Source organism: Delphinus delphis, chromosome 12 (assembly GCF_949987515.2).
Source record: "Delphinus delphis chromosome 12, mDelDel1.2, whole genome shotgun sequence".
NCBI lineage: Eukaryota > Metazoa > Chordata > Mammalia > Artiodactyla > Delphinidae > Delphinus > Delphinus delphis.
Genome location: NC_082694.2, coordinates 52,641,897 through 52,668,246, shown reverse-complemented (window position 1 = coordinate 52,668,246; position 26,350 = coordinate 52,641,897).

Genomic DNA, 26,350 nt, shown 5'->3' with positions numbered 1-26,350 from the left:
ATATACCTGCTATAGTATTTAGGGATGAAGGATCATATGTTTGCAACTTATTCTCAAACATCTAGCAAAAAAGAAAGCGTGTATGTATGTAAAGAGAAAGAGAGCGAAATAAAACAAATGTAAAATGCTAGCAACAGGTGGGTCTAGGTGAAGCTGGAATATGGGTATTCATCTTACTCTTCTCTCGACTTTCCTGGATTTAAAATTTTTCAACATAGTAAAGTTGGGAAAAATAAAAATTAAAAAATCATTTAATCTAGCCCGTAAAAAGGTACAAGTGAACTTTGCAGTGTGTTTTAAAAAATTGAGCCAGTACTTAAAAATTGAGGAATTTCACTTAAAATTTTTACTTCCAGTTTCTTTTAAAGAACTATCAAATCTGGTCACACTAAGCCCATATTCTCAACAGGGCAGCAATTTGTGCTGCTGAGTGGCTTCCTTCTACTTTAAAGGGTCTCCCCACTCCAAGGACACATGCCTAGGCTCTTACGCTCCCTGACATTGACCAGGAAAGCCTTGATGCTGGGGAATTTGCACACCAAGGTGTACATGGGGAAGGAAGGGGTTCTGGACCAAAGCCCTCAGAAACCTACACAGCAGGTTGGGTTGCCAACACAGCCAATCAAACCAGGAGGCCCCTAACAGCATGATCATGGCCCTCATCCCAGACAGATGATTCATGGAGGATGGGGGCTGAGCCTCCTCAGACTGGGGGCCCTCTCAGGGCCCTCTCCTCACCAAATGAGGGGTTTTCATGAGAGCAGAGACCATAGGCTTCTGACTTTATGTTATTTCCAGAGAAATAAGGGCATGTAGCCTTGACAGCAGGCACCCAACTAAAACCTCAACAGGTTGAGATTATAGGAATCTCAACCACACCAACATCCATAATGACCACTCCTAATAAAAGATATTGCTCCGAAGCCTATGGGCTATTGGTAGCCAACCCATCACCATGGTGCCCATCATCCTGTCCAACCAATCACAGATCAAAGCAGGCTGGGGCAAGAGCAGCACCTCCTGTCCTCGCAGAAGATTATGACACTTAATTGGCTAAGATGAGTCTAATTAGGGGACACATATACATGCTTCATATGACATCATCATAATAGGATAATGTCCTTGACCCTGGTAGAAGAGAAAGAAAATCCCGATGCTGGTCTCAGCTTCACCACTGACTCACTCTGCAAGGTTGGGTGAGGCATTTAACCCCTCTGAGCCCTCACATGCCTCATCGATCAATTGCAGGTAATTGTCCCTGCCTCGCCTACTTCACAGAGATGTTGTGATGAGAGAATAATAGGTAGGAAGGTTTTGGAAAATAGGAGTACTGAGATTTATTTATTTACTATTTAGGGAATATTTTGTAATTTTTTCCCCCTAGAGACATTGTCCGCACTCCAAGATCATCTAGTTCTTTTTTTTTTTTTTGCCATTGTCTCTCCTTCAAACTTTTCTTTGTTCCATCCTGGAGTTCCTGAAACTTTCAGGAATGGCTTTCCTTGAAGGCTGTAGCCCCAAAACATGTACAGATGAGGCCAGGACACTTGAGCCTCAGGCTTCCACAGGAGCAGGAGTGGGCCTACCTGTCTTTCCAGCCCATGACTCTGCCATGGACCAGGCACCAAGTGGGAGCATATTACATGTTTGTTGACTGAATGAGTGAGTGACTCAAGGATGTAGGTGGGTCCTGCCTGAGTTGGGGAAGGAAGGAGGCAGGAAGGAACCAGCAGCCACGCTCTACACAGCAGAGGGTAGAGAGGAAGGTTCTTGATTTGGGGCTGAAGGGCAGAGAGGCCTTCCACCCTGCTGTGCAGAGAAGCCTCTGGTTTGGGCAGCTTCTCTCCTCTAACACCTGCTGACCTGGGAGCCAGCTGAGCAGCATAGAGTGGGTTCCTTATGGTCTGTAATCAGGCCATTAAGAAGCCCCTCACCTGCCCTGTGGCCTGATAGGAGGGGCCTCTGCAGCCACCACTCTTGGATTCACTGGGCGGAATGAAAAAAGCTTCACCTTAAAGCCGTCAATTTCACTCTTCGAGTTTGTTTGAAATTTCTTTGGTGTGGGAAAGACGTGGACAGGCAGAAAGACTCTCAAGCCCGCAAAGCACTCCAGCGACAAGAAAAGAGGTGAGACACAGATGAGAAAATGAGTGGTCGGCGTGGGGCTCGGGCGTAGCACCAGGCACTGAGGGTGCTGAAAGAGGCTCTCCTAACCCAGCCCCCTCCCCCAGCCCCCGCCCCCTGAGCACATGGGGCTTCCTGCAGCATCAGAGAAGGGGGATAGAGCATTAGATGGTGGTTGTTTGAAATGAGCGTTTTTAAGAACACTTTTTTGCATGTAGGTAAGCACACACTTGTGATAAGAGTGATTTTACTTTTAAGTTACTTTTTCTAAATCCTAATCTTCTCTAAAAATTTTATTGAAATATAGTTGACTTACAATGTTGTGTTAATTTCTGCTGTATAGCAAAGTGATTCAGTTATACATATATATATTATTCTTCATATTCTTTTCGATTATGGTTTATCACAGGATATTGAATATAATTCCCTGTGCTCTACAGTAGGACCTTCCTTGTTGTTTATCCATCCTATATATAATAGTTTGCACCTGCTAATCCCAAACTCCCAATACTTCCATCCCCCACTGCCCTTCCCAACCACAAGTCTGTTCCCTATGTCTGTGAGTCCGTTTCTGTTTCATAGATATGTTCATTTGTGTTGTATTTTAGATTCCACATGTAAGTGTCTAAATCCTAATCTTAAATGCTTCAAAACAAGCAAAGGGGGCTTCCCTGGTGGCACAGTGGTTGAGAGTCCGCCTGCTGATGCAGGGGACACGGGTTCGTGCCCCGGTCCGGGAAGATCCCACATGCCGCGGAGCGGCTGGGCCCATGAGCCATGGCCACTGAGCCTGTGCGTCCGGAGCCTGTGCTCCGCAACGGGAGAGGCCACAACAGTGAGAGGCCCGCGTACCACAAAAAAAAAAAAAAAAAAAAAAAAAAAACCACAAGCAAAGAATTGGGAAGATGTAGTAGAAAAATGTAGGCTGTGTCGGTATGCATGCAAAATTACAAAATAAGTCCTTTACTCCTCAAATAATTACCATTCCCCCTTCTCCACCTGACCCACTCTGATGGGATCTCTTCTCTGAGGCAACCCTAAATCACCTGTTCTGCTCCTCATGTGTGACAAAACTCTCTTTCTTCTTGTATTAGTTATTTCCTTCATGTGACAAGTGTTTATTTATTGAGGACATGCCATGTGGCAGGCACGGGCTAGGGATACATTATGAACAAAACAGGTATAGAATATAAGCCTTATATGGCTTACATTCTGGTGGGAAAAGACAGGCACGTAAGGAAAGAAAGAAAACATCCTATTTTTATAACATGTCAGATGGTGATGAGTACGATGGAGAAATGCAAAGTTGGAAAGGGGAGCAAAAGTGTGTATGTACGGAGGACGGGGGCTGGGTTGGGGGGCCTCACTGAGGATGGGTTTGAGAAAGCCCTGAGGAGGTTGCAGAGTGAGCCACTTGGCCATCTGGAGAAAGAGTGGTCCAGGCAAAGGCAACTACACGTGCAAAGCCTCCAAAGCAAGAAAGGCCAGCGGGAGCAGTGGGGGCCAGTGTGGCTGGAGTGGAGTGAAGTGGGGTGGGTTAGTGGGAGATGAGGTCAGAGCAGCCGTAGGGAACCTCATCGTGCAGTGCCCCAGAGGCCATCGTAGGAACATTGGCTTTTATTTTTCTTAGAGGGTGAGTGGCTTGATCGACTCCATTTTAACAGGGTCACTTGTGCTCAGGAGAGGCTGTAGGGGGCAGGGGGAGAGATGACAGCAGTTTGGACCAAAGTAGTTGTGTTGTAGCTGGTGAGACAAGGTCAGCTTCTGGCTATGTTCCAAAGCAAAGCCCACAAGTCTTTGAACATGGATGTTAAAAAAAGAATGAAGTCGAGGATGACTCCAACCCTTTAGGACTGAGCAACTGGAAGGGTGGGGTCATCATGAAATGAGGTCTGGTAAGAGTTGGGGAAGAGGAGGTTGGCTTTCGACACTTTGAGTTTGAGATTTCTATTAGGCATCCAGGTGGGGATGTCAGGTAGGCAGTTGGTTATGTGAGTGCAGTTTTGGGAAGTGGCCCAGGCCAAAGACTTAAATTTGAGAGTCATCAAATTTATATTATATGTGTTTGGGTAGGTCCATCAGGGCAAAACCTACATGTTATTAATCATTGAACCCTCACCTCACCTAGGAGTGGCTTGCCTCCCCATAGTAGAGACTCAGTAAATATTTATAGAATACGTGGATATATTTGTCTGTGAAAATAAAATCATGATTAATTGAGTTGTGAAAACAATGGTACCCCCCTTCCATCCTGCACAGATAATGGTAAAAGCCCAAGGTCTAGAATGAGCTGATCCAGACATGAGCCCTTGTTCTGCTGCTTGTAACTGGGTAATCTTGGCCAAGTTATTTAACCTCCAAGTCAGTTTCTCATTTGTAAAGTGAGAGCAATCCTAATGATTATTTACCTAAAAGCATGGTTATGAAGATTAAAAATCATGAGTGTGAAATGTACAAGCACCTTATAGATGGGAGTTAGTTGTGAGAATCAGGCAAGGATTGGTAAAGACACAATACTGTTTCTTAGGCTTGTTGCTGTCTTCCTGTTTACCTGAAGAACTTTGAGTAGGGGGCCCCAGAAGCTGAGATTCAGAATGCAGTGGGCTGGTCTCTGCCTGGCCCCATATTCCTCACTGCTAAAGTTCAATTCAGTACCATTAAATTAAAACCGTTCTGATACCACCACACATTAGAATAAAACAAGAGAAAAACAAAAAATGTAAATACCCATAAGCCCTAATAATGCTAAGTGCTGGTAAGAGTTTGGAGCAATTGGAACCCTCATGTTTCTGGTGAGAATGCAGATGGCGCAGCCACTTCGGAAAACAGTTTGGCAGTCTTGTATAAAGTTAACCGTACGCTTCTATGATCCGGGTACTCTTTTCCTAGGTATTTATTCAGGAGAAACAAAAACCTATGTTCACATGAAAACCTGTGTGTAGGTGCTTACCGCAGCTTGATTCATAGTTGCCCCAAACTGGAAACAACCCAGATGTCCTGGTGAATGAACAAACTATGGTACATCCATAATATAGATGGAGTACTACTCAGCAACAGAAGGAACAAAGTATTGACTCACACGATGACATGCATGAGCCTTAAATGTATTTTGTAAGTGAAAGAATCCAGAGCTAAGAGGCTCCATATCATATGAGTCTGTTTCTAGGACATTCCAGAAAAGTCAAAATGGTAGGGGCAGAGAACAGATCAGTGGTTGCCAGAGCTTAGGAGGAGCTGATGACAGGAGTTGATGAGGGAACTTGGAGGTGATGAGACTGTTCTGTATCGTGTGTTTGTGGTGGCGGATACACTACTCTATGCATTTTTCAAAACCCACAGCAGAGAATGTTATAAAAAGTGAATTTTACAGTATGTAAATTAAGGAAAAAACCAACCAGGACGTGGGGTGAACTCAAAATGAAATACAAATTGTAATACTTGAATGGAACTGTATTACAAATGATTAAGATCACCACACGGAAGGGGGGTGGAGAAGAAAAGAACTAACCCACATAATTCTGGAAAACAGTACTTTGACTGGATATCATAAGGCTAAGGAAAAAATAAACCACACAGATAATGTGGTGAGTCAATTTGTTTCTCACAGGGGTCTGCATTAGCAATTCTGAAAGTGGAGATACTTGGGGTGAACAAATAAGTAAACACGTTATAGATAAGGAAAGCCTGTGTTCTCGCTGTCAGAGAAAGAAGTTACAAACAAGGGAGAGTAAAGGCCCAAATGAACTCTGTGGTGTTGGACTGGATTCAGAGGTATCAGCGCAAACTCACGTTTGTTTGTTCTTGTGGTATGGTACACATAACATTTACCATTTTAATCTTTTTTAAGTGTAAAATTCAGTGACATTAACTACATGCGTAATGTTGTGCAACCATGACCACTCTCCATTTCCAGAACTTTTCTTCAACCCAAACAGAAACGCTGTAACCATGAAATAATTCTCCATCACCCCCTCCCTCCAGTCGCTGTTAACCTCCATTATACTTTCTGTCTCTATGGATATGACTGTTCTAGGTACCTCGTGTAGGTGGAATCATACAGTATTTGTTCTTCTGGGTCTTGTTTACTTCACTTAGCATATTGCTTTCTAGGTTCATCCATGTTGTAGCATTTATCAGAATTTCATTCCTTTTCAAGGCTGAATCATGTTCCATTGTATGTATATATCACATTTTGTTGATCCATTTATTTGTTGATGGGCACTTGTGGCTTTTTTTTTTTAATATGTGTACAGATAGATAGCTACAGAAATAAACACACCTGGCACCCAGATCGTGTAAATGTTTTCTTATAAAGAAGGACTGGGGGCTTCCCTGGTGGCACAGTGGTTGAGAGTCCACCTGCCGATACAGGGGACGCAGGTTCATGCCCCGGTCCAGGAAGATCCCACATGCCGCGGAGCGGCTGGGCCCGTGAGCCATGGCCGCTGAGCCTGCGCGTCTGGAGCCTGTGCTCCACAATGGGAGAGGCCACAACAGTGAGAGGCCTGCATACCGCAAAAAACAAAACAAAACAAACAAACAAAAAAAGAAGGACTGAAAGCTTTTCTGCTCTCTATATGTTTAGGCACATAAATACAATGGAATATTACTCAGCCATAAAAAGAAACAAAATCGAGTTATTTCTAGTGAGGTGGATGGACCTAGAGTCTGTCACACAGAGTAAAGTAAGTCAGAAAGAGAAAAACAAATACCGTATGCTAACGCATATATATGAAATCTAAAAAAAAAACAAAAAATGGTACTGATGAACCTAGTTGCAGGGCAGGAATAAAGAGATAGACATAGAAAATGGACTTGAGGACATGGGGTGGGAGGGCGAAGCTGGGGGGGAAGTGAGAGTAGCATCAACATATATACACTACCGAATGTAAAATAGTTGGCTGGTGGGAAGCAGCAGCATAGCACAGGGAGATCAGCTCGGTGCTTTGTGTCCACCTAGAGGGGTGAGACAGGGAGGATGGGAGGGAGGCTCAAGATGGAGGGGATGTGGGGACATGTATGCATATGGCTGATTCGCTTTGTTGTGCAAAAGAAACTAACAGTATTGTGAAGTAATTATACTCCAATAAAGAGCTATTAAAAAATTAAAAAACACAACCGCCCCCAAAAAATACATCTAATGCATTAGTAGAATGATATAAATGTATTAATTTATAAATTAATGATGATAGATACATTGGTGGTGTGTGTGCCAACTTATTTACCTGATGGGAGTTTATGGTTAAAAAGATTTGGAGACCACTGTCCTTCAACCTGAGCAAAAAAGATGGCAGACACCTCGAGTGGTCAAAAGTCACAGAGACAGAAAGCAGAATGGTGGTTGCTGGGGGGTGGAAGGAGGGGGATGGGGAGTTCGTGTTTAATGGGTTCAGAGGTTCAGTTATGCAAAATGAAAAGCATTCTGGAGGTGATGGTTGTGATGATGATGATGGTGGTGGTTGCACAAAAACCTGAATGAACTTAATGCCACTGAACTGTACACTGAAAAAATGGTTAAGGTGGTACATTTTATGTAGTGTATATTTTTACCATAATTAAAACCAAAACAAGGACTGCAGCGTTTATCATTCGGTTCTGCACTTTCTTGCTTCTACATATTTCTTGCATGTTAGGCTTTTCTTCCCAACGGGGCTTCATGTGATCTGCATCTGGAACACAGCTTGTTTTGAGAGGCAGAGCCCCGGGACTGGGTATTAGTTCATGCTTAATCCACAGATATGGATGGACAGCTGGGAAAGGTTAGAGTGCAAAAACGAAAATTCTGTTCGCTTGGGGAAAACTATTAACAAGGTTCCATTGAAAGTTATCTTAATCTCCCAGAGACAAGACAAGCCTGCCCTCAGATCTCTGAGGTCTGGTTCCTCAGGGCTCAGGAGTAACCTGGGAGTTGCACACTCGCCCTCCATCTTCCTTCCCCACCTCCCTGAGGGGTCGGCCCAATTATGTATGTTCCTTGGTTCTGTGGGATCTTCCTACAGGCTACATGCTCACCCATCTGTATCTATACATGCGCCCATCTGTATAGGCAACGTTATGCCATGGTAATAAATAATCCCCAAATCTCAGTGGTTTAAGACATCAGATGTTTATTTCTTGCTTATTCTGCACGTCTAGCACAGGCTGGCTTGGGCTTTTCTCTGTGTCATGGTCCCTCTGGGATCCAGGATGATACCGCCGTCACTACCAGGAACACTGTGGTGACCATGGGTGCTAGGTCTTACAGCCTTTGCCTGGAAATGACCCAGGTCACTTCCGCTCATATTTCATTGTCTAAAGCATGTGGGATGGCCCATCGTGACTTAAAATCCTCCTGCAGGGAGAACATTAACTATTGGGAAAGAGTAATTTAGTCTACCACACGCACCGAGCCCCCCAGCACTTCCCTCACCACTAGAGGAAGAAATCTGGGGGCTGGAGGGAACTCCATCCCCACCTCCATCCACACCCCGCACACACTGCCCTCCGAAAGAACCCTCAATGCCTCTACCTCCTGCGGTTGAGGCTGCAAAGCCCAATTAGTGGAGTTTGTCTGGGGTTTGGAGTTGGTCCTCTCCATGTCTGTTCATTTCCTATTCCATTCCCATGCTCCAGACTGGGTCTGCCCCTAGGGCTTCAAGGGTCCCACCCTCTCCTTCTGAGAGCAGATTCATGGTCATTGATGAGGACACATATGGGTTGCCCACAGGGGCCACAGTGTGACTCACTGGCTTCCCAGAATCTAATCAGCCGACTGGTGATTGGCGATGCACCAGCCTACTTCCCCCTCTTCCCCTACTGGGAATCAGTGGCAGTAATCCTGGAAGATAAGGAGAATCCCTATCACTTGGTTGCATTTTCAAGGGCAGTAGTACCACTGATTTTTCTTCTCTTTTTTTTCTTTTTGAATAAAGTAATGTAATCTTTATTTAAGATTGCTCCCTTAGCAACAAAGAGAGATGTGGGAGTGTGTAGTGAGTGTGTATCCACGTGTGTGCCTAATTTCTGTGATTTAGCTTGATTTCACCTTATGCTAATTTAACAAATTACTCACTTTCTATACAAATTCACAGCATTCCTAAAATAACCAATTCCCATTGTGCATTTAAAATACTAATTCTTTTCCAAAAATCTGATTTACACGCAACTTTTTGGGAGCATTGTTTCATTATAAAGCAAAGCCTTGCTGTGCTGTTTCTCAGCAAATTCCTAGAACCAGAGACAATATGGAAATGGAAGGTCTTGGATACAATTGGAATATTTGTGACTCACCCAAAACTTGCTTCCCTTTTCGGTTGGGGGATTTCTGGCAGGGAGGAGACAGATTCATTCATTTGTTTAACAAATATTTGTTTTGCTGAGTGGTTTCTAAGAGCTGAATACTCTGATAAGTAGTGTAGAAGATTCTAGGAAAGATTAGCACCCTTTACTCCCTGTGGCCCGAAGGTCATATTCATTTGCATGACACTCTCTGGTATGTCTTGCTGCCCAAAGACCAGAAATGGAAACTAAGCCCGGGAGAGGTCAGGCCTCTGGCCCTGCCCCACACGCCCCTGGCTGAAACCGCCTCAGGTCCAGCTTCAGACTTACTCTACCAGACAAATCCCTGGGCAGATGTAACAATCCGTACACACCTCCCCTCAGAAGTCATCCTTAAAAGATACAACTCCCTCTACCAACCCTGTGGCCTGCGGGACGCAGCCCTGGCCCCAAAGGGGCCAAATCAATCTGACACACGGAGCATTGAAGCTTGTGGGCTTCTCTATTTGCCTAAATTAATCCTTTGTTATTGTTTAGCATTAATGTCTTATTAAATCAGGGTGGACCGTAATTGGCCTGTGAGTGCTGGTAAGGTAATGCCTTTGCAGAGCCAGGCAGAATCATCTTCTGGGTACAGAAGCCAGCACCTTGGTTTGCCTGGGCACGGTGGCAGCAGTGGTAGCTCAGAGCAGCTGTCAGGACCTGGGAGATCTGGTCAGTCACGCTGTCAGGCAGGTGGGACTGTTGTGATGGAGAGAAGCTGCTGGAAAAGGTCAGTCCCTTCTCAAGGGTGAAAGCACTTGTTGCCCCAAAGGGCAGACAATTCTAATACTCACGGGGGAAGACTAATAATACGTTGAGAAATTTCTCTAACCCTGACCTGCCATTTGGTTTCAAGATCTCGCGTGTGGAACAGTTTTACAAAGGGGTAGGTAAAACAACCTTGGCTCCTTGGAGGCTGATGTAAGGCCCCCAGAACTGCTGCAGGGTCACTTGGGGAGAAGATTATCTTAGAATGCCAGCAACAGCGTAGCACAAGCAGAGTTCCAGCCTGGCAGAAAGCAGCTGTGGCCGGTGCAGAGGTGTAAGTCAGGCAAACTGCTCGACTTGGGACTTTTCTGGGATTGTTTTTTTCTCTCCCTGGGGAATTATTTCTCCAAACATAAACACCTCCACGGTTCATTTGGGATTTTAAGGTGTGCTCTAACTAGCGCAGTCCCCTGCCTCTGGATAGGATGTCATTTATGCCATGTGGGTTTTTTTTTTTTTATGCTTCCTTGCTTTTCCTTTGATCAGGGCCACACTTTATCTGCTCACCTTCTTTAGAATGTCCCCCTGAGGAAATGTTGGTCGCTCCTCTGTTTTTGCACTTGTTACAAGCGGATGCTCAGAAAATTTGGCGGAATTAAATCAAATGCTCTGTCCCTGCCCTGCCCAGGAGACTTAATGGCCTCCCTCAACTCCTTTCCAACTTCCCCAGCCAATTCCTAACCAAAATGCTTTACCCCGCCTCTCAACCCTCTTTCCTTGGAAATAAATGACTAGTTCTCTGTACCTTCCTGGCTGCTTGCTCCCCACCCATCATCCCTCCCCACGGAGGGGAACTGTGTGAATGGAGAAAAGAATTCAGGAGGGCAGGTAATGGAGCTGACATTTCCCCCTCTATCTGCTGAGTCTGTATTTCAGAACTTGGGTGGGGAAAACACGGGTGTTGTCTATGGACCTCCTCGAGCCCCATCAGGCCCAGAAAGAAACCACCCAGGCCTTTTCAAAAGTGTCTCATGCCCTAGAGGCATATGGTAAGCTGGGTGCCCAGAGCCTAGCACCCCATTTTAAAGAGTAGCTGTTTGGGTCTTTAAATCCCTTCCCTGTTGTTCTATGTCCCTAGGGCCTCCTGACATGTATAGATGCCTGGCTGGGTCCCAGAAGCTGCGAAATGTTGAATTAGACACTGTGCCCTGCCCAGTGTAATTATCCAGCTTAAAGCTGAGTCGGCAGGCAACCCAGATTAAAAACTATGGCTGCTGACTCAGGCCCTCGCTCACTGTACCCACAGCCTTCTGAAGGAAATCTCTAAAGTTGGGGGCAGGGGAGGGGAAACGGTGAAGAGCCACCAGGGAGCTGGCCTAGATTCTAGGTGAGGCAGGAAGGATGATGAGGTGTTTCAGGAAGAAAGTCAGGGCGTCCCAGCACCTATTCTTCCTCCATAATTGCAGTTTCCCCCTGCCCTGCCCACCCCAATGTAGCTCTCTGCTCTGGCCCAATTCCCTGGAGATCAGGAGTACTGGCCAATACCTCCAGTTCACAGCAAACATTCACTTCAGCTGAATTCTGTGCCCAATCCCTAAAATGGTGACGTATGGAGGGCCACCTGAACCTAAAAGATACATGTATTTTAAGGATTTAGGTCAGACTAAATTGTCCATTTTCTGAATTCATTGTGGAGGATTCCTTAGCCTTCTATTGCCCTGAGGAGTTGACAGTTGACAACTTTCATGGAGCAGTAGTTGGATGAATATTCCTGTAAAGAAGTGCTGAAATTTCTGAACCCAATGTGGGGCCCAAGTTAAATAATTCTAGGAGGTCTCACTCTATCTTCAACCAACTCCATGACCCAGCTGACCAGGAAGTAAACAGCTCTGGGTTATTTTATAGCCCAGTGAACCTCAAGCCATCATTTCCATGGCTAGTGGATTGATCACTTAACAATCTTTGGGAATTTCAGAGTACTCTGGAAGCATCATTCACATTGCACAGACCTGTTCAATCAGAGAGTGGGAGACCCAATGGGAGGAGCCAGGGCATTTAGCCTAGAGAAAGTAACACGCAGTCTATAAATATGGGAAGGGATGCCTTGTGGATAAAGGCCAAATATAGTACACCCCAAAGAGCAGAACTGTGTCCGGTGGACTCAGGTAGTGAGCTTCCAGCCACTGGGCAAGTTCAAAGGGAGGCTGCGTATGCATCAGTCAGAGGGGGTGTTTATGTACCCATGAGGGTCGGCTACCAAGTCACTTCCCACCTGTTGTGGACTGAATGGTTATGTCCCCCCAAATGCATATGTCGAAGCCCTGACTTTAATGTGATGATATTAGGAGGTGGGGCCTTTGGGAGGTAATTAGGTTTAGAGAGGGTAGAGCTCCCATGATAGGATTAGTGCCATAAGAAGAGGAAGAGACACCAGAGCTTCCTCTCTCTGCCATGAAGCGAGAGGGTGGCCATTTACAGGCCAGGAAACGGGCACCCACCAAGAACTGAATCAGCCAGCACCTTGATCTTAGACTGCCCAGCCTCCAGAAATACGAGAGATAAATTTCTGTTGCTTAAGCCATACTGTCTATGGGTTTGTGTTACAGCAGCCCAAACTGACTAAGACATCACCAGAGAGTCATTGATTTCATGGAGATTCAAGAGATGGGGGTTGAGTTTACACCAACCTTGAGACCCTGTGAGATGCTCAGAACATTATAAAAAGGAAAGAAAAGATTTCTCCCTTATCTCCTCAAAAACACAGGAAGAAAACTTTCTGTGGTTTGTAAACTTTCCATGGATTGTGGATGAATAGGAATCTGCAAAATTTTCACGTATTTTCCTGGGAACTGGAGGGTGCTATTTAGGGGTGCTGGGTTTCACCTTATCCGAGGAGTCCATGAGCATCCTCGTAAATTCCCCACTCAGAGATTGCAGTGACAGAAATAGACCTGAGTGATGACATTGGCTGCACCCCTCCTGCGGGAGTCCACCTCTGAGGTGTCATTTTCTGTTCAGCAAACTCCTCCACCCTCTAATTCATGTGGCAACAATTGACCTCTAGCTCAGATGCAGAAAATAAAACATGCAGGAAGCCAAGGAAGTAGGCCTGCCCTTTCAGTGGGAAGAGAAGTTGGTTCCCTGTGCGGGGAGACTTGAAAGATCCTAAGAAAGTGCCTTGGCCTCCCACCCTACCCACACCTTAACCCCCCCCCCCCCACACACACACACACAGATCTCGTCTTCCCACAGAGCTGTCATGGGTGCCTTGATCTCCCAACTGGTGAAACAGCAGTGCCGAGGCTGGAATCCAGGATACTCAGTAATTCAGCAAACCTCCAAATAATCATCCTGAAAAAGAAAATATGAATCTTGTTGCTCCTCTTTATGTTTGTTTGATTTTGAATCTTGAGATATTTTAAAGTTACAGAGAAGTAAAAAGAATAATGCAACCAGCACCCACATTTTCACCGCCTAATTTAATTGAAGCTAAGATTTTTTTCACCTTTGCTTCCAATCATTTATTTTTCTGTAAGGAATAAACGTTTCAGATAGAGGCAAGTGCTCTTCTATCCGTGCCCCAAGCCTATTCTTACATTTTTGTTTAGTTTGTGTAGCTTTCTGTTTATCTAAATAAAAATAATGTAGCTCTAAAATTACAAAAGGGCACCGGGACATCGTGCTATTTCCAGGGCTAGGGGCCCTATTTAAGGGGTCCCTGGCGTCTGAGAGAGAGCGGCAGCGCCGTGGAGGCGTGGCCTGCCCGCCCAGCTGCTTGGGTGGGTGGCGGGTGCAGTCGACCCCAAGTTCTTTCTCTTTCTCGGGGCGGGATCGGGACGGGGCCCCGAGGTGAGGCTGCTTCCTCTAAAACCCCGCCCAGGCTTCCGCTGCCGCGGCCTTGCTGCGAGCCTTTGTGCCCGTGCTGGGACCCGCCGGGCCAGCGTTCGGGGGGGTGGAGGGGCTTTTCTGGGATGCAAGACTGGGCAGCCTGGCAGGGCGGCCCCGCCGAGGAAGCCTTGATTCTCCGAGTGGCACGTTCGCCCCGGGCCCTGCCAAGTGTCCCGCTGGGCGGATGGGGGTGTCCGGTGCGGCGCCACGCTGGGGTCCAAACCAGGCCTTGGGGTTTGCCGTGGAAACCCGGGTGCACTCACTCCTTGGCCCCTTCCTTCCTTCCATCTTTCTCCTAATCATCACAGCTCCTCTTAGTGCCACGCTCTGTGTTGGACGTCGGGATTACAAAGACAGTTTCTGCTTTCATTCATTCATTCGCTCCTTCACTGCTTCCGCCTATTGAGCGGCTGTGTGTGCCCGGCACGGTTCTAGGTACTGGGATGCAGACTGGGAACAAAGTAAAGATCTTTACCTCCTGGAGCTTGCATTCTAGCAAACAGACAGACAATGAATAATGGATGTGATAAGGAAGTATATTATGCAAGAGATGATAAGGGCTCTGGAAAGAAAGAGTAGAAGGGGTGAGGAAATCAATGATGGGGGGAGGGGCGGCGATCTGGAGGAAGAGCATTCTAGGTGGAGGAAACAGGCAGTGTGAAGCCCTGAAGTGGGAGTCTGCCTGGTGGAGGGGGAGTTGTACAGAGATGGTTTTCTCCCTCATCCACCTGTGCCTCACCTGGACTACCAGAGCTCAGCTGGAGGGAAAACAGTCTCCCAGAGGCAGGTCCAAGAGCAAGTGGCCATGTCTGTGCTCCAGTGGCGCCCCAGGATCTGCAGAATAACACTTACTCGCCTTGGGATGCCCACAGGTATCCTCCGTATCTGGACCTTGTTCCTCTCTCCAGTCCCATTTCCGCCCCTGCAGCTTGACCCAGGACTGGTGGTTCCCCGGGTTCACCGTGCCACTTCAGGCCTGGGCATGTGGCATCTCCTGGAATGTGATCCACTCTCCTCCTACCTGTGTCCACCTGACAAGCCCTTATTCTTCCTTCAAGATTCTATTCAACCTCACCTCCTCCATAGAGCCTTTTTTTTCCCCACTTCCCCTTGAATGTTCCAGCCCCATCCTCTGCTGTGTGACACCTGGCACAGACCTTGACTAGCAGGTGTCTGGCTGCATTGCAGTTATGGCCCTGCGTCCTCAGCCTTCAGCACCTGCCTGGCACGGAGTAGGTGCTCATAAAGCCGTGTTGACTGACTGAGCAGTGCTTGGCTGCCTTGGTCCCCTGAGAGGGTCCCACGGGGCCTAAGTTAAATATACCCTTGGATATTTAACAGACTGTATTCACAGCTGTGGGCTCCAGGGACTCAGATTTCCTGTGGGTGAGGGACTGGCAGGAGAAGGGCCCTCATTTCAACCACAGAAAATGGCTGGCTGAGGAGTATTGTTGTCCGAGAGAATAGGAGAGGCCGCCCCTCTCCCCGACTCCACCCCTGCCCTGGGTGCCAGTCTATGGCTGGCTACACAACTCCTGGAAACCCTGGTCAAAAGTGTGCTTCCTCTCCAGCCCCTGGGGACTCTGAGTCCTCCTGGGGCAGCGGCACTTACAAAGGGTACAGCGGACTGGCTGTCCAGCCACTTCTCAGCCCCCAAGGCCTGCCAGTCTTCCCTTGGATGTCCCTGGCCTTCTCTTCTCCCTCCCACGTCCACAGTCCTAATCCACTCCCCTGTCTTCACACTTGGGCCTGGAATGTCTCCTGGCTCATCTCCTTGTCTCCACCTCCTATCAGTTCCTACCCTCTCCCACCAGTGTTAGAATCATCTTCAGAAACTTCTGTTTTCCAAGTCACCTCTCACTGTCCAAGGACAAAGTCCGGACACCCAAACCTGGTGTCCTGGGTCCTCTGAAAATTGACCCCAACTCACTTGTGCACACTTTTTCTTCCACCTCCCCTTCACCGACCTCCTGCAACAGTCTGCTCGCCGCCCCTCCTCTCAAGTAACTGCCTAGCTCTGTGCCTCACTTGTCTTGAAGGCCCAGCCTCTCCACCCATCCAGTGCTAACAAATCTTTCCGTATGTGAAGCCTGCTTAGACAGTCCTGGCTCAACCCAGCTCTGAGCCCTGTATCACTTATGCTTACTACCTATAACAATCACTTAGTAATCACTTAGACAGTCGACCTTGAGAGCTTTGAAGGTCCCATCAGTCATGCAGTTCTATTCCGACCATGTGTTTTTGCTGTTATTTTCCACAAATTTGTCTTCCTTCTTCACTTTTAGAGTAAGAGACTTGAAGACCAGACCTTGCCTTTGTCAGTCTGTATCTTCTATGATATAGTAGCGCCCGGCACATGGCGGGAGACTCGTTACAGGTTTGCTGATGGAAAGTTTCCAGACCCCCATCCCCACACATGCCTGTCCTTGGTAGTTCCCCGCTCAGCCGCCATACGTTGAGGCTGTCACACATGTGCCTTCTGAAGGGGAGCTGATAAATACATGCATATTAGGGGATTAGAGACTTAATATATTTGTCCCCCAAAGGGAATCTGCATTGCAAGAGGTGCCCGGAAAGAGCACTACTGAACCATCATTTAGGTCTAATGACAGAACAGCATTATCGGCGAAGGAGGAATGGTTGGCATGGGAACCTTTCTTGGAGGCATTCAACCAGTACCCTTTTCCCCTACCTTCTTTGCCCGGGTGTTCTGCCTGCCAGTTCTAGACTGGGGAGTAGAAAGAGGAGAAAGAACTATCCATTTACAAGGAAACTCAGCTCTCACACCTTTACTCCATGCAAACCTGACCTCCCTAGATGTCATCCCTGAGAAGAGACCTCATGTGTGGGTTGTGTGGGCAGAGGGAAGCAGGTGTCATCCTTGTTCCTCTGTCTCTGGTCAGCAAGGCTGCCTGGAGCTCCTTGCCTGGAGCTGGGCCAACAGAACACGGGGGAGACAAATGTTACTTGAGTGAAGGAGAGCAGGACAGGCTGCCAATGGCGCATAGAGTGCAGAATGGGAAAGATGGGTGTGGGGATAGGGGGAGAGGAAGGGATGAATCTGTATTGATTCAACACCTATTGTGTGCCAGGCACTGTGCTAGTCACATTCACATCTGTTACCTCATCTAATCTTCCCAGCAATCTTGTGAGATAGTCATTAGCTGCATTCCCCAACACAGGAGTTTATTTCCTCTCACACCCTTTCTCCATTGTTCTTTTTCCTGTTTTGTTTTGTTTTTTTTTCTTTTCTGGTCATAAAGTAATTAGTGTTCATTATAGACATGGTATATGAAAATAATAAAAAAGTACAAGAAAAAAATCATCTGTCACGCAACAACAGATGATTAACATTTATGTGTGTATATTACAGTTTTTAAAATTCATTTTAAACATGTGATATAACATGATATATACAATTTTCTATTTTTTTATTGACCTGTATAACAGAAATATTTTCATAAATATTAAAATTCTAAAAAAGCATCTATAGTGTCTTCACGATGCCCCATTATATGGATATACAACTAGCTTTTTAACTCTTCCCCAACTGCTGGACATCTGTTTTTCTATCTTTTGAAATTATAACTAATAGTTCAATAACATCTTTGTACCAACATCTTTCTCTGAATTTCTGATTCTTTTTTTAGGATAGATTTGAAGAAGAGAAGTTATTGAGTCAAACTGTGTAATTGTGATTTTAAATAACAGTTTTATTTTCTGATTTTAAAAGTAACAGTTGTTTATTGTGGAAAAATATAGATCACATAAAGAAAGACAATCACATCATGCACAACCTTTCAAATTACTATTACAACATTTTGATGTGATTGTTTCTCTGTCTTTTTTCCAATGACGTACAATATAAGTGTAAATAAATATAGCTGCATAAAACTGGTATTACACAGTTTATGCAATGCTATATCTTACTTATGAGCAAGCATTGTATTATAATCATTATATTATTAACTATCTTTGAAAATATTATTTTTAATAGTTGCACAATTCCACTTTAAGGAGGCAGCATAAAAATTTAAGCATTCTTTTACTCATGGCCATTTAGATTTCTGTTTTCAAAAACTTCCTATTAATAACTCTGGTATGAATATCTGAACATCTGTGAATATTCACCTTTGACCTCATCTCTGATTATATCCTTCAAACAGATTTCTAGAAGTGAAATTACTAGGTCAAAGTGTATCAGCCTGGTCAAAGCCACTGGTACCTATTGCCAAATTGTGTCCCAAAAAGCATTCCTAACAACCAAGCAGAGATTGTCCATTTTCACATGTCCATCCGTGAAATATTATTTTAGATTAAAACTGCAGTAGCTTTTCATAAGCAAAATGTGCTTCACTTCTTTAATTTTCACTTTTATGATTAATGATATTAAACATGTTTTGAAATGTTTATTAGCTACTCACAGTTCATTTTTTGGAATTATCTGTTCATGACCCCATTCACTTATTGTTTTTGTCTTTGTGTATTTCTTGTTGTTTTAGATGAAATCTTTATATTTTAAGGATACGAATTTTATGCCTATTATATTCATTCATAAAGAATTTTCCAAATAAAGAAGAAAATATGTCCATGTTTACAGATGAGTAAACCCAAATTCAATGAGGAAAGTGAATTATCCAAGGTCACCCAACTGGCAGTGGTCTAGTTGGGATTTGAACACAGGTCTTACTGACTTCAGAACTCTCGATCAGAAAAAAAATAAGAGGAGAGGAAATGGTAACAGTAACTGTGGAAACCTTAGTGGTGGTATTGAGTATGTTCTGTGGGATGAGTAGAAGTCAGCTGTTGGAGGGGTTGGGAACACATATGGAGGAGAAGGAGGAACAAAGTGCTGGGGGACTTGGAAGCCAGGAAGGGGCTTGGCCTGGTGCCAGCTGTGCACCTCTCCATTCATGGCCTCCAAGCTTAGAAGAACATGCTCCTAGCATCCCTTATCCCTTCATAACCCTTCAGAGGACTCACTCCAGCGTTTACCCGTATCGTCTCCAAATCCTTGCTCATCAGCACAGCCTTTGGTTTGTCCTCACCTGTGTGTTCCCAAGGCTTTGAGAAACTCCTTATTATCTCTTGCAATGATATTTAGAGATGGGAGGGGCCTTGGAGGCAACATCCTCAGTAGAGTCCAGAATCTGAGGACTTCTTTGATTCTCTCTTCTTACCCAGTTACATTTATTCCAACCGACATTTCTACCAATCCTTGCTGATTGGCAGGGAAAGAAAGGGGAAGAGGAGGGAGAAGAAGGAAAAACAGAGAAGATCGGACTACTGGTCTCCTGAGGACGGGTGCACATGGTCTCCCAACCAGTGTAGTAGCGCCTTGTCTTCCACGCAGCCCTCACCACCTCTGCCTTTCTGTTCACCTGGCACAGGGCCTGCACGGAGACGGAGCTCCCTAAGAGCCTGTGGGTGACTGAAGGGGATCCAGACTCTGCCAAAAGGGTATCTGCTTTCCTCCCTCCCCCAGGGAAGAACAGATGTAAAAGCAATAGATAAATGTAGTAGTTGAATCTTGCATTCTGGGATCAGACAGATGCCCTTTAGAGCGAGGTTAGAAGCAGGGAAGGGGGAGGTGGTATAGGAAGGAGGAAGGGGGGGAACCCCTTGTTACTTGCCCACTCCTCTCTCATAGCTCCATCTGGACCCATCCTTAGGGAGTTTGGAAATGCTTAAAATTTTACCTTGGCAGTCAACCGCACTCTGGGAACTGGAAGGAAACTTGAAGATTTTGAAGCCTTTGTGAAAGGGGGGATGGAAGGGTAGAGAGGCCACCGTATCCATGGCGGTGGGGAGAGAATTGTAAAGTTCTGCAGGATCTACAGAAAAGGATGAAGAGCACCAGAAATTATAAGTATATGGGTAACTTTAACAGAATAATCTTTCAGTTCTTAATTTCTTGAAAAGACAATTGTCTAAAGCAAAACAAGAATGTATCATGGGACTTATAACGTCGTCAAGAAATAAAGCATGTGAAAACAGTAGAACAAAGGATGGGGGAATAGTAAAAGGGGATTATACTGGTTTAAGTTCTTATATGTAATAAATTAAGGATGCATATTGTAATCCCTAGATCAAATACTTCAAGAATAAAATAAAGAGGTTTAGCTAAAAAGCCAAAAAAGAAAGTAAAATTGAATACCAAGTAATAAGTGGTTGACCTAAAAGAGGGCAAGAAAAAGGAACAAGGAACCAAGGGGACAAATAGAAAATAAATGATGGTACTTATTAATTGTAATATTAACCACAAAGGGAAGAAATTAGATGATCCCTGAGGGCTTTCCCAGCTTTCGGTGTCTCTGATTTGAGTTCACACCTGCATGGCAGCATACAGTCATGGAACTGAGGCATAGTTAGTTAGGGTTACTTACGGCAGAACTGGAATGGGTGTGGAGTTAGCTGGTTCTATAATGGGCCCATCAAGTAGAGGAGACTGTGGTTATGGGTTCACATTGCAATCAGAGTAGTAAGTTCAGGTGATGACTGGGGGGCGTGGTTGTGAATTTAGAGATGTTACTTCTACCAGGTAGGCCTGGGGTTAAGGCCGATTTAGAGTCTGCTTAGAGTTACTGCTGGATTTTGTTTGTTGGGCAGATCTGTAGGGTGGGAGAGGACATTAGACTGGGTGGGGATGGGCTGATCCAGCAGGGCTCCTGCCGTCTCTCACGGCAGTAATTCACGTTATTCAAGGCATATCCTTTCCTATAGTTAATAACCTCTTTCTCCCAGAACTTCTTCTCTCCAGGACTTTTTCTCTCTTTCTTTTATAAATGCAGTATAGCATCCATGGATTCAAAAAACCTTTATTACCTGCTGCATATCAGGCCCCATTCTAGGTGCTGGGAGGGCAGCGTGAACAAGACAAAGTCACAAAGTCCCTGACCCCAGCAGGCCAATATTCTGATGGTGGGAGACAAGAAAAAAACAGTTCCAGAGAGTAAAACCAGGCCCGTAGGTCAGAGTGGCCTGGAAGTCTGGGAAGATCCTGTGATTGACGACGAGGAGGCAGGTTGTGAAGAACCACGGGGGAGAAGGGATAGCATGGGCAGAGGTCTGGGGATGGGCGGAAGGAAGGCAGCATGGCATGAGAGGTGGACAAGAAAGGAGCTTGGAGAATACAACCCAGCAGCAGAGAAGTAAGGCTCCTGGGTTGTATTCTACTTCTAATGGAAGCCATGGGAGGGTGGAAACAAGGGAGTGAATGGTCTCCTTTGAGATCTAAAAGATGACTCCGGCTGCTGTGTGAAGAACAGCCTGGAGCAGTGACAAGAGAAAACCAAACAAAAAGAAACAAAGGGACAAGAGATAGGAGCCCTGGATTCCTCGACATGCTGTGCGTGATGTTGGCTACTTCACTTAGTCTCTCTCCCGTGCTATCTGTCTGTAAAATGCCAATGGTGGTATCTATGCTATTTGTGTCATGGTGACATGGAGATGGTGCTAGATCATTTAAAAAGTTACTTTTAAGGAACAAAGGGCTCCACGAAAGCAAAGCCTGTGGTATCTTCTTGGCCCCTCGGTATATTAGACACTCACTAAATTCAACTGATTAGGTGAGGTCTATATAATAGTAACTTGAGTTCATTTTCTCCCTGAACACAGTGGCTTCTGAGACTTCACTGGCACAGGGGCTGGTTAGTTAATTTGGTCCATGGGGTCAAACTCAACTGAGTAACCCCAATGCCAGCCAGATCCTTTCCCTCCATTCCCAGGCCATGACCTGATCAGACCGCTTTTAATGGGAAGTTACTGGTCACCACTCTCCCCACTGCTGGTGACCCTCCCCACTGCTGAGGCAGCCCCTGTGCACGGAAACGGGAGCGACACCTGGGACGTATGACCAGCTTGCAGCTGTCGTGCTGCTGAGTTGCTTCAGTTTTCCTCCAAAGCACTTTCCCCTTAAGGAGAAGAGGGATAAGAATCTGGTGCTGGCTTCCTCACAGGGGGAAGTAACATCAACAGAAACCCCTGGGGAAAGGTCAGAGTGTTAGTAATGTTGTTGCTGCTGCTGCTGAGAAATTACCTCTGTTGTTAGTGGATTGGGAAAGGACCTGTGACACACTGGGAAAAATCTTAGTGCTCCTCAAGCATGTCACCCTTTGCCCAGCCCTGCAGGCTGAGTTTGAATGAAAGGGCATTTAAACACACACACACACACACACACGTGCACAAAGAGAAAAACAAACAAACAAATGCAAGAAGCCAGACTCCACCTGCACATACACTTTGGGTGATAGTTAGGTGACTTTTGTGCCTAAGCGTTGTATATGCATTAAAGTTCACTGAATCCTCAAGCATCCTTCCAAGTGAGTATCATCATCCCCATTTTACAGATGAGGAAACTGATATTCAGAAAAGGTAATAAATTTGTCCAAGGCTATCAGGTGAGTTGCAGAGCTGGAAGTCCGCCCCGGTCAGCCTGATTCCAAGGCCTTGTGCGCCCCAGTCCTCAGGCTTACGGTCCTAAAGCATTCAATGTACCTCTCCATCATTCTTTCCACGAAGGCCAGCACTCCAGACATCCTGGGAACCCCTCAGGCCAGAGATGATCGAGGACAAGCTCAGACCTCTTGGGACTGGTTTGTCATTCAATCCATCAAGAGACAAATAATCAGCCAGCAAACGTTAACTGAGGGCCTGGATGAGAGGTCTAGCAGGGGAGGCAGAAGGTGTGCAAGCCTGAGAATAATTCAAGAGCAAGACACAGCCACGTCCGTGCCCAGTGGAGGGGCAGTGCCGGCCGCTGAGGAAGGAGCTGACCAGGGGCTGAGGGTGAGGCAGGTCAGATGGATGGAAGAGGGCGGTGTCATGGGCTCAGCTGCCACTGTCGGGAAGACAGAGGGCTGGATTGCTTCCCTTCCAGGGCCTGGGTTCCCTCTGGGGCATAGAAGAAGGCCAACAAAGGGCCATTGGGGGGGCCCAGCACCCACCTCTCCACCTTGCTCAAGTGACCCAGGCCCAGACCCTGGACCTGGGTCCAGTTCCATTTTCCCCACAGAGCCATCCTCGGCACTGGCTGAGTGACCGAGGCTGCCCGGGGCCTGGATGCAGGAACTGAGCTAGGAGAAGGGATTTCTTTCTGTGTGAGGGGAGGTCCCTGAGGAACAGAGAAACCCAGTGGGAAGGACAGATTCTCACAGAAAGGCTGTGTGGGGAGAGCTTAGTGCCCTCGAATGTGCGGGGCTGGGCTGATGGTTCCCCAGCGTGACAAGGTGACGGGGTGTGAGGCTCAGCTGAGACGGGAGGCAGAAGAACCTGCCCTTCCTGTCAGGTGGGCCTCCCTGCCGGCTTCCCTCCCTCTCTCTCAACACTATTTTAAAAATGTAACCAGAGGCTTACCTTGTCCCTGCCCATCTGCTCCGGAGGAGGGGAGGGCGTTTACCTAAGCAGCCCTCTGCTAGTGGACGGGGAGGACGGAAGTGGGCCCTCCCCTCTTGAAGGAGGCTAATTTAGCAATGGCAGAGAGCAGGGGAGAGGGGTTTTCCTGACTCAACTGATTTAAAATAATCTGATTTTAAACTATATCAAATAAAAACTAAGTGGTTTATTTTTGAATTTTATTTTATCTATTTTTTATACAGCAGGTTCTTATTAGTTATCTATTTTATACATATTGGCGTATATATGTCAATCCCAATCTCCCAATTCATCCCACCACCACCTCCACCCCCCGCCACTTTCCCCCCTTGGTGTCCATACGTTTGTTCTCTACATCTGTGTCTCTATTTCTGCCCTGCAAACCGGCTCATCTGTACCATTTTTCTAGGTTCCACATATATGCATTACTATATGATATTTGGAAAACTAAGTTTTTAAATGTACAGAATTTGTAGTGTCCTAGTGTGCAAGATTGAGGTTATTGTTTTTTGTTTTTACAAAGAATTAGAACACTTTAATTCTGGATGATTCTATTGTTTTAAGTGACAATGTGCTAAATTAATATTAGTTTTACTATTTTTTATTTCCCTATATACTTACAACTGACAGTAAAAGGGTTTCGAATGTTTTGACAAAAAATTTTAAAGGTGATGGAATGATCATAATTTTTCCATTAATTATTAAGATTTCTTTTTGCTTGATTTCAGGTTGCATGATCAATCTTTACAGTCTCACACTATCATGCAAAGCAAAGACAGCATTTCTTATTTTTAATTGAAGTATAGTTGATTTACACGTTGTATTAGTTTCAGGTGTACAGCAAAGTGGTTCAGTTATACCTACATAAGTATCTATTTTTTCAGATTCTTTTCCCCTATAGGTTACTGTAAAATATTGTGTATAGTTCCCTGTGCTATACAGTAGGTCCTTGTCGGTTATCTATTTTACATACAGTAGTGTGGATTTGTTCATCCCAGACTACTAATTTGTCCCTCCCCCACTTCCCCTTTGGTAACCAAAAGTTTGTTTTCTATGTCTGTGGGTCTATTTCTGTTTTGTATATAAGTTCATTTGTATCTTTTTTTTAGATTCCACATATAAGTGATATCATATGGTATTTGTCTTTGTCTGGTTTACTTCACTTAATATGATAATCTCCAAGTCCATCCATGTTGCTGCAGATGGCATTAATTCATTCTTTTTATGGCTGAGTAATATTCCGTTGTATAAATATACCACATATTCTTTATCCAATCATCTGTGGATGGACATTTAGGTTGCTTCCATGTCTTAGCTATTGTAAATAGTGCTGCAATGAACATTGGGGTGCATATATCTTTTCTTTTTTTAAAAATTTTTATTGGAGTATAGTTGATTTACAATATTGTGTTAGTTTCTGTGGTACAGAAAAGTGCATCAGTCATACATATACCTATAGCCACTCTTTTTAAGATTCTTTTCCCATAGAGGTCATTACAGAGTATTGAGTAGAGTTCCCTGTGCTGTATGGTAGGTTCTAATTAGTTATCTATTTAGGTTGTTTTCTGTTTGATTGAGGTATAGTTAATTTACAATGTTGTGTTAGTTTCAAGTGTATAGCAAAGTGATTCAGTTTGGGGTCCATTTGTCCTGACACCTTCTCTTAAACTCCATAGAATCTTCTGGAGAAAAAAGATATATTCATCAGGAAAGAGAAAGGAAGGAGAGGAAAGGAGAAGAAGGAAAGGAACAGGCACAGAGGGCAGGTGGGGGATGGGATTGCCCAGGGCAAGAAATTTAGTGGAAACTTGCAGGGCCCAGGGATTCCCTCTAAATCCACTCTTCCCAGCTCCAGGGATCTCTTCATGCTGCTTCCACCTAAATAAGTCGAGTTGTACTGTGGGGAAGAGTTCGATTTGCCTTTGACCCTATTTAACATCCCCAAGATGCTACGGCCTCCACAGCCACCTGTCCGTACTTCCAGGGATACACATACAGACCAGGGTCCCCTCCCACATCAGGGCTGTAATAATTGGCTCCTTGTTTAGAGAGGCATACTCAGGAGATTCTAGAATCCACAGGAATTTTTGTCTGATGCTAATGCCTATTGTGCAAAATTTCAGTATAAAGAGGGCATGAAGGTTTTGTAAAAAATTGGGCTGAACAAGAAAGATAAACTGTTCTTCCGAAGCACTGGAAGAAGTTACCTAGTAACCTGAGCCAAGGGCTGCCCAGGTCAAGGCATCCACACTCCGTTCCACAGATGCTCCTAGAGTTTGCAGAGAAATACCACCGTACGTTGATGTCATTACGCCATGATGGCTACCTAATTATTGGGAACAAACGTGTGGTGGGAAAACTGGCATGTTATGGCTAAAAGGTGAGGGTCCCATCCCATTCCTCACCAGCACACATGTCACTGTCATCCTCCAAAGGCCTTATGAGGCACTAATTCATGTGTTCTAAGTGCTCTACAAAACCAGTAATAGCTGATCATCTCAGATGAACAAGAATAACTAAACCTCCTCAAGGGGTCTTTTGTGTTGCTTCCATATGCCCTGCCCTTTGCTTTGAGAGTTGTAGAGAGGACTCAGTCCCTACCCTCAGCTCAGAATGCTCTCCTGCCACTTCTCTTTCTAGCAAATTCCTCGTCACCCTTTAAGATCCAGCCAAAATGTCACCTTCTCTGGAAGCTCTCCTTAACATCCCTCACCCCCAACCAGGCAGACAGGATCATTCCCCATTCTGAACTCCCAGAAAAACAGGATTTTAACTTCTTAGGTGTGGTATTTCATCTGTTTACAAGTTGGTCTCCAGCAGTAGACTGTGAGCTTTAGAGGGGAGGGCTGTGTTTTATTCATCATTCTAAGCTAGGTTTCAAGCACATCGATGAGTATGAGCTGGATGCTCAATGAATGCTGAAGAATGGAAGAATGAATGAATGAATGAGATTAATTAA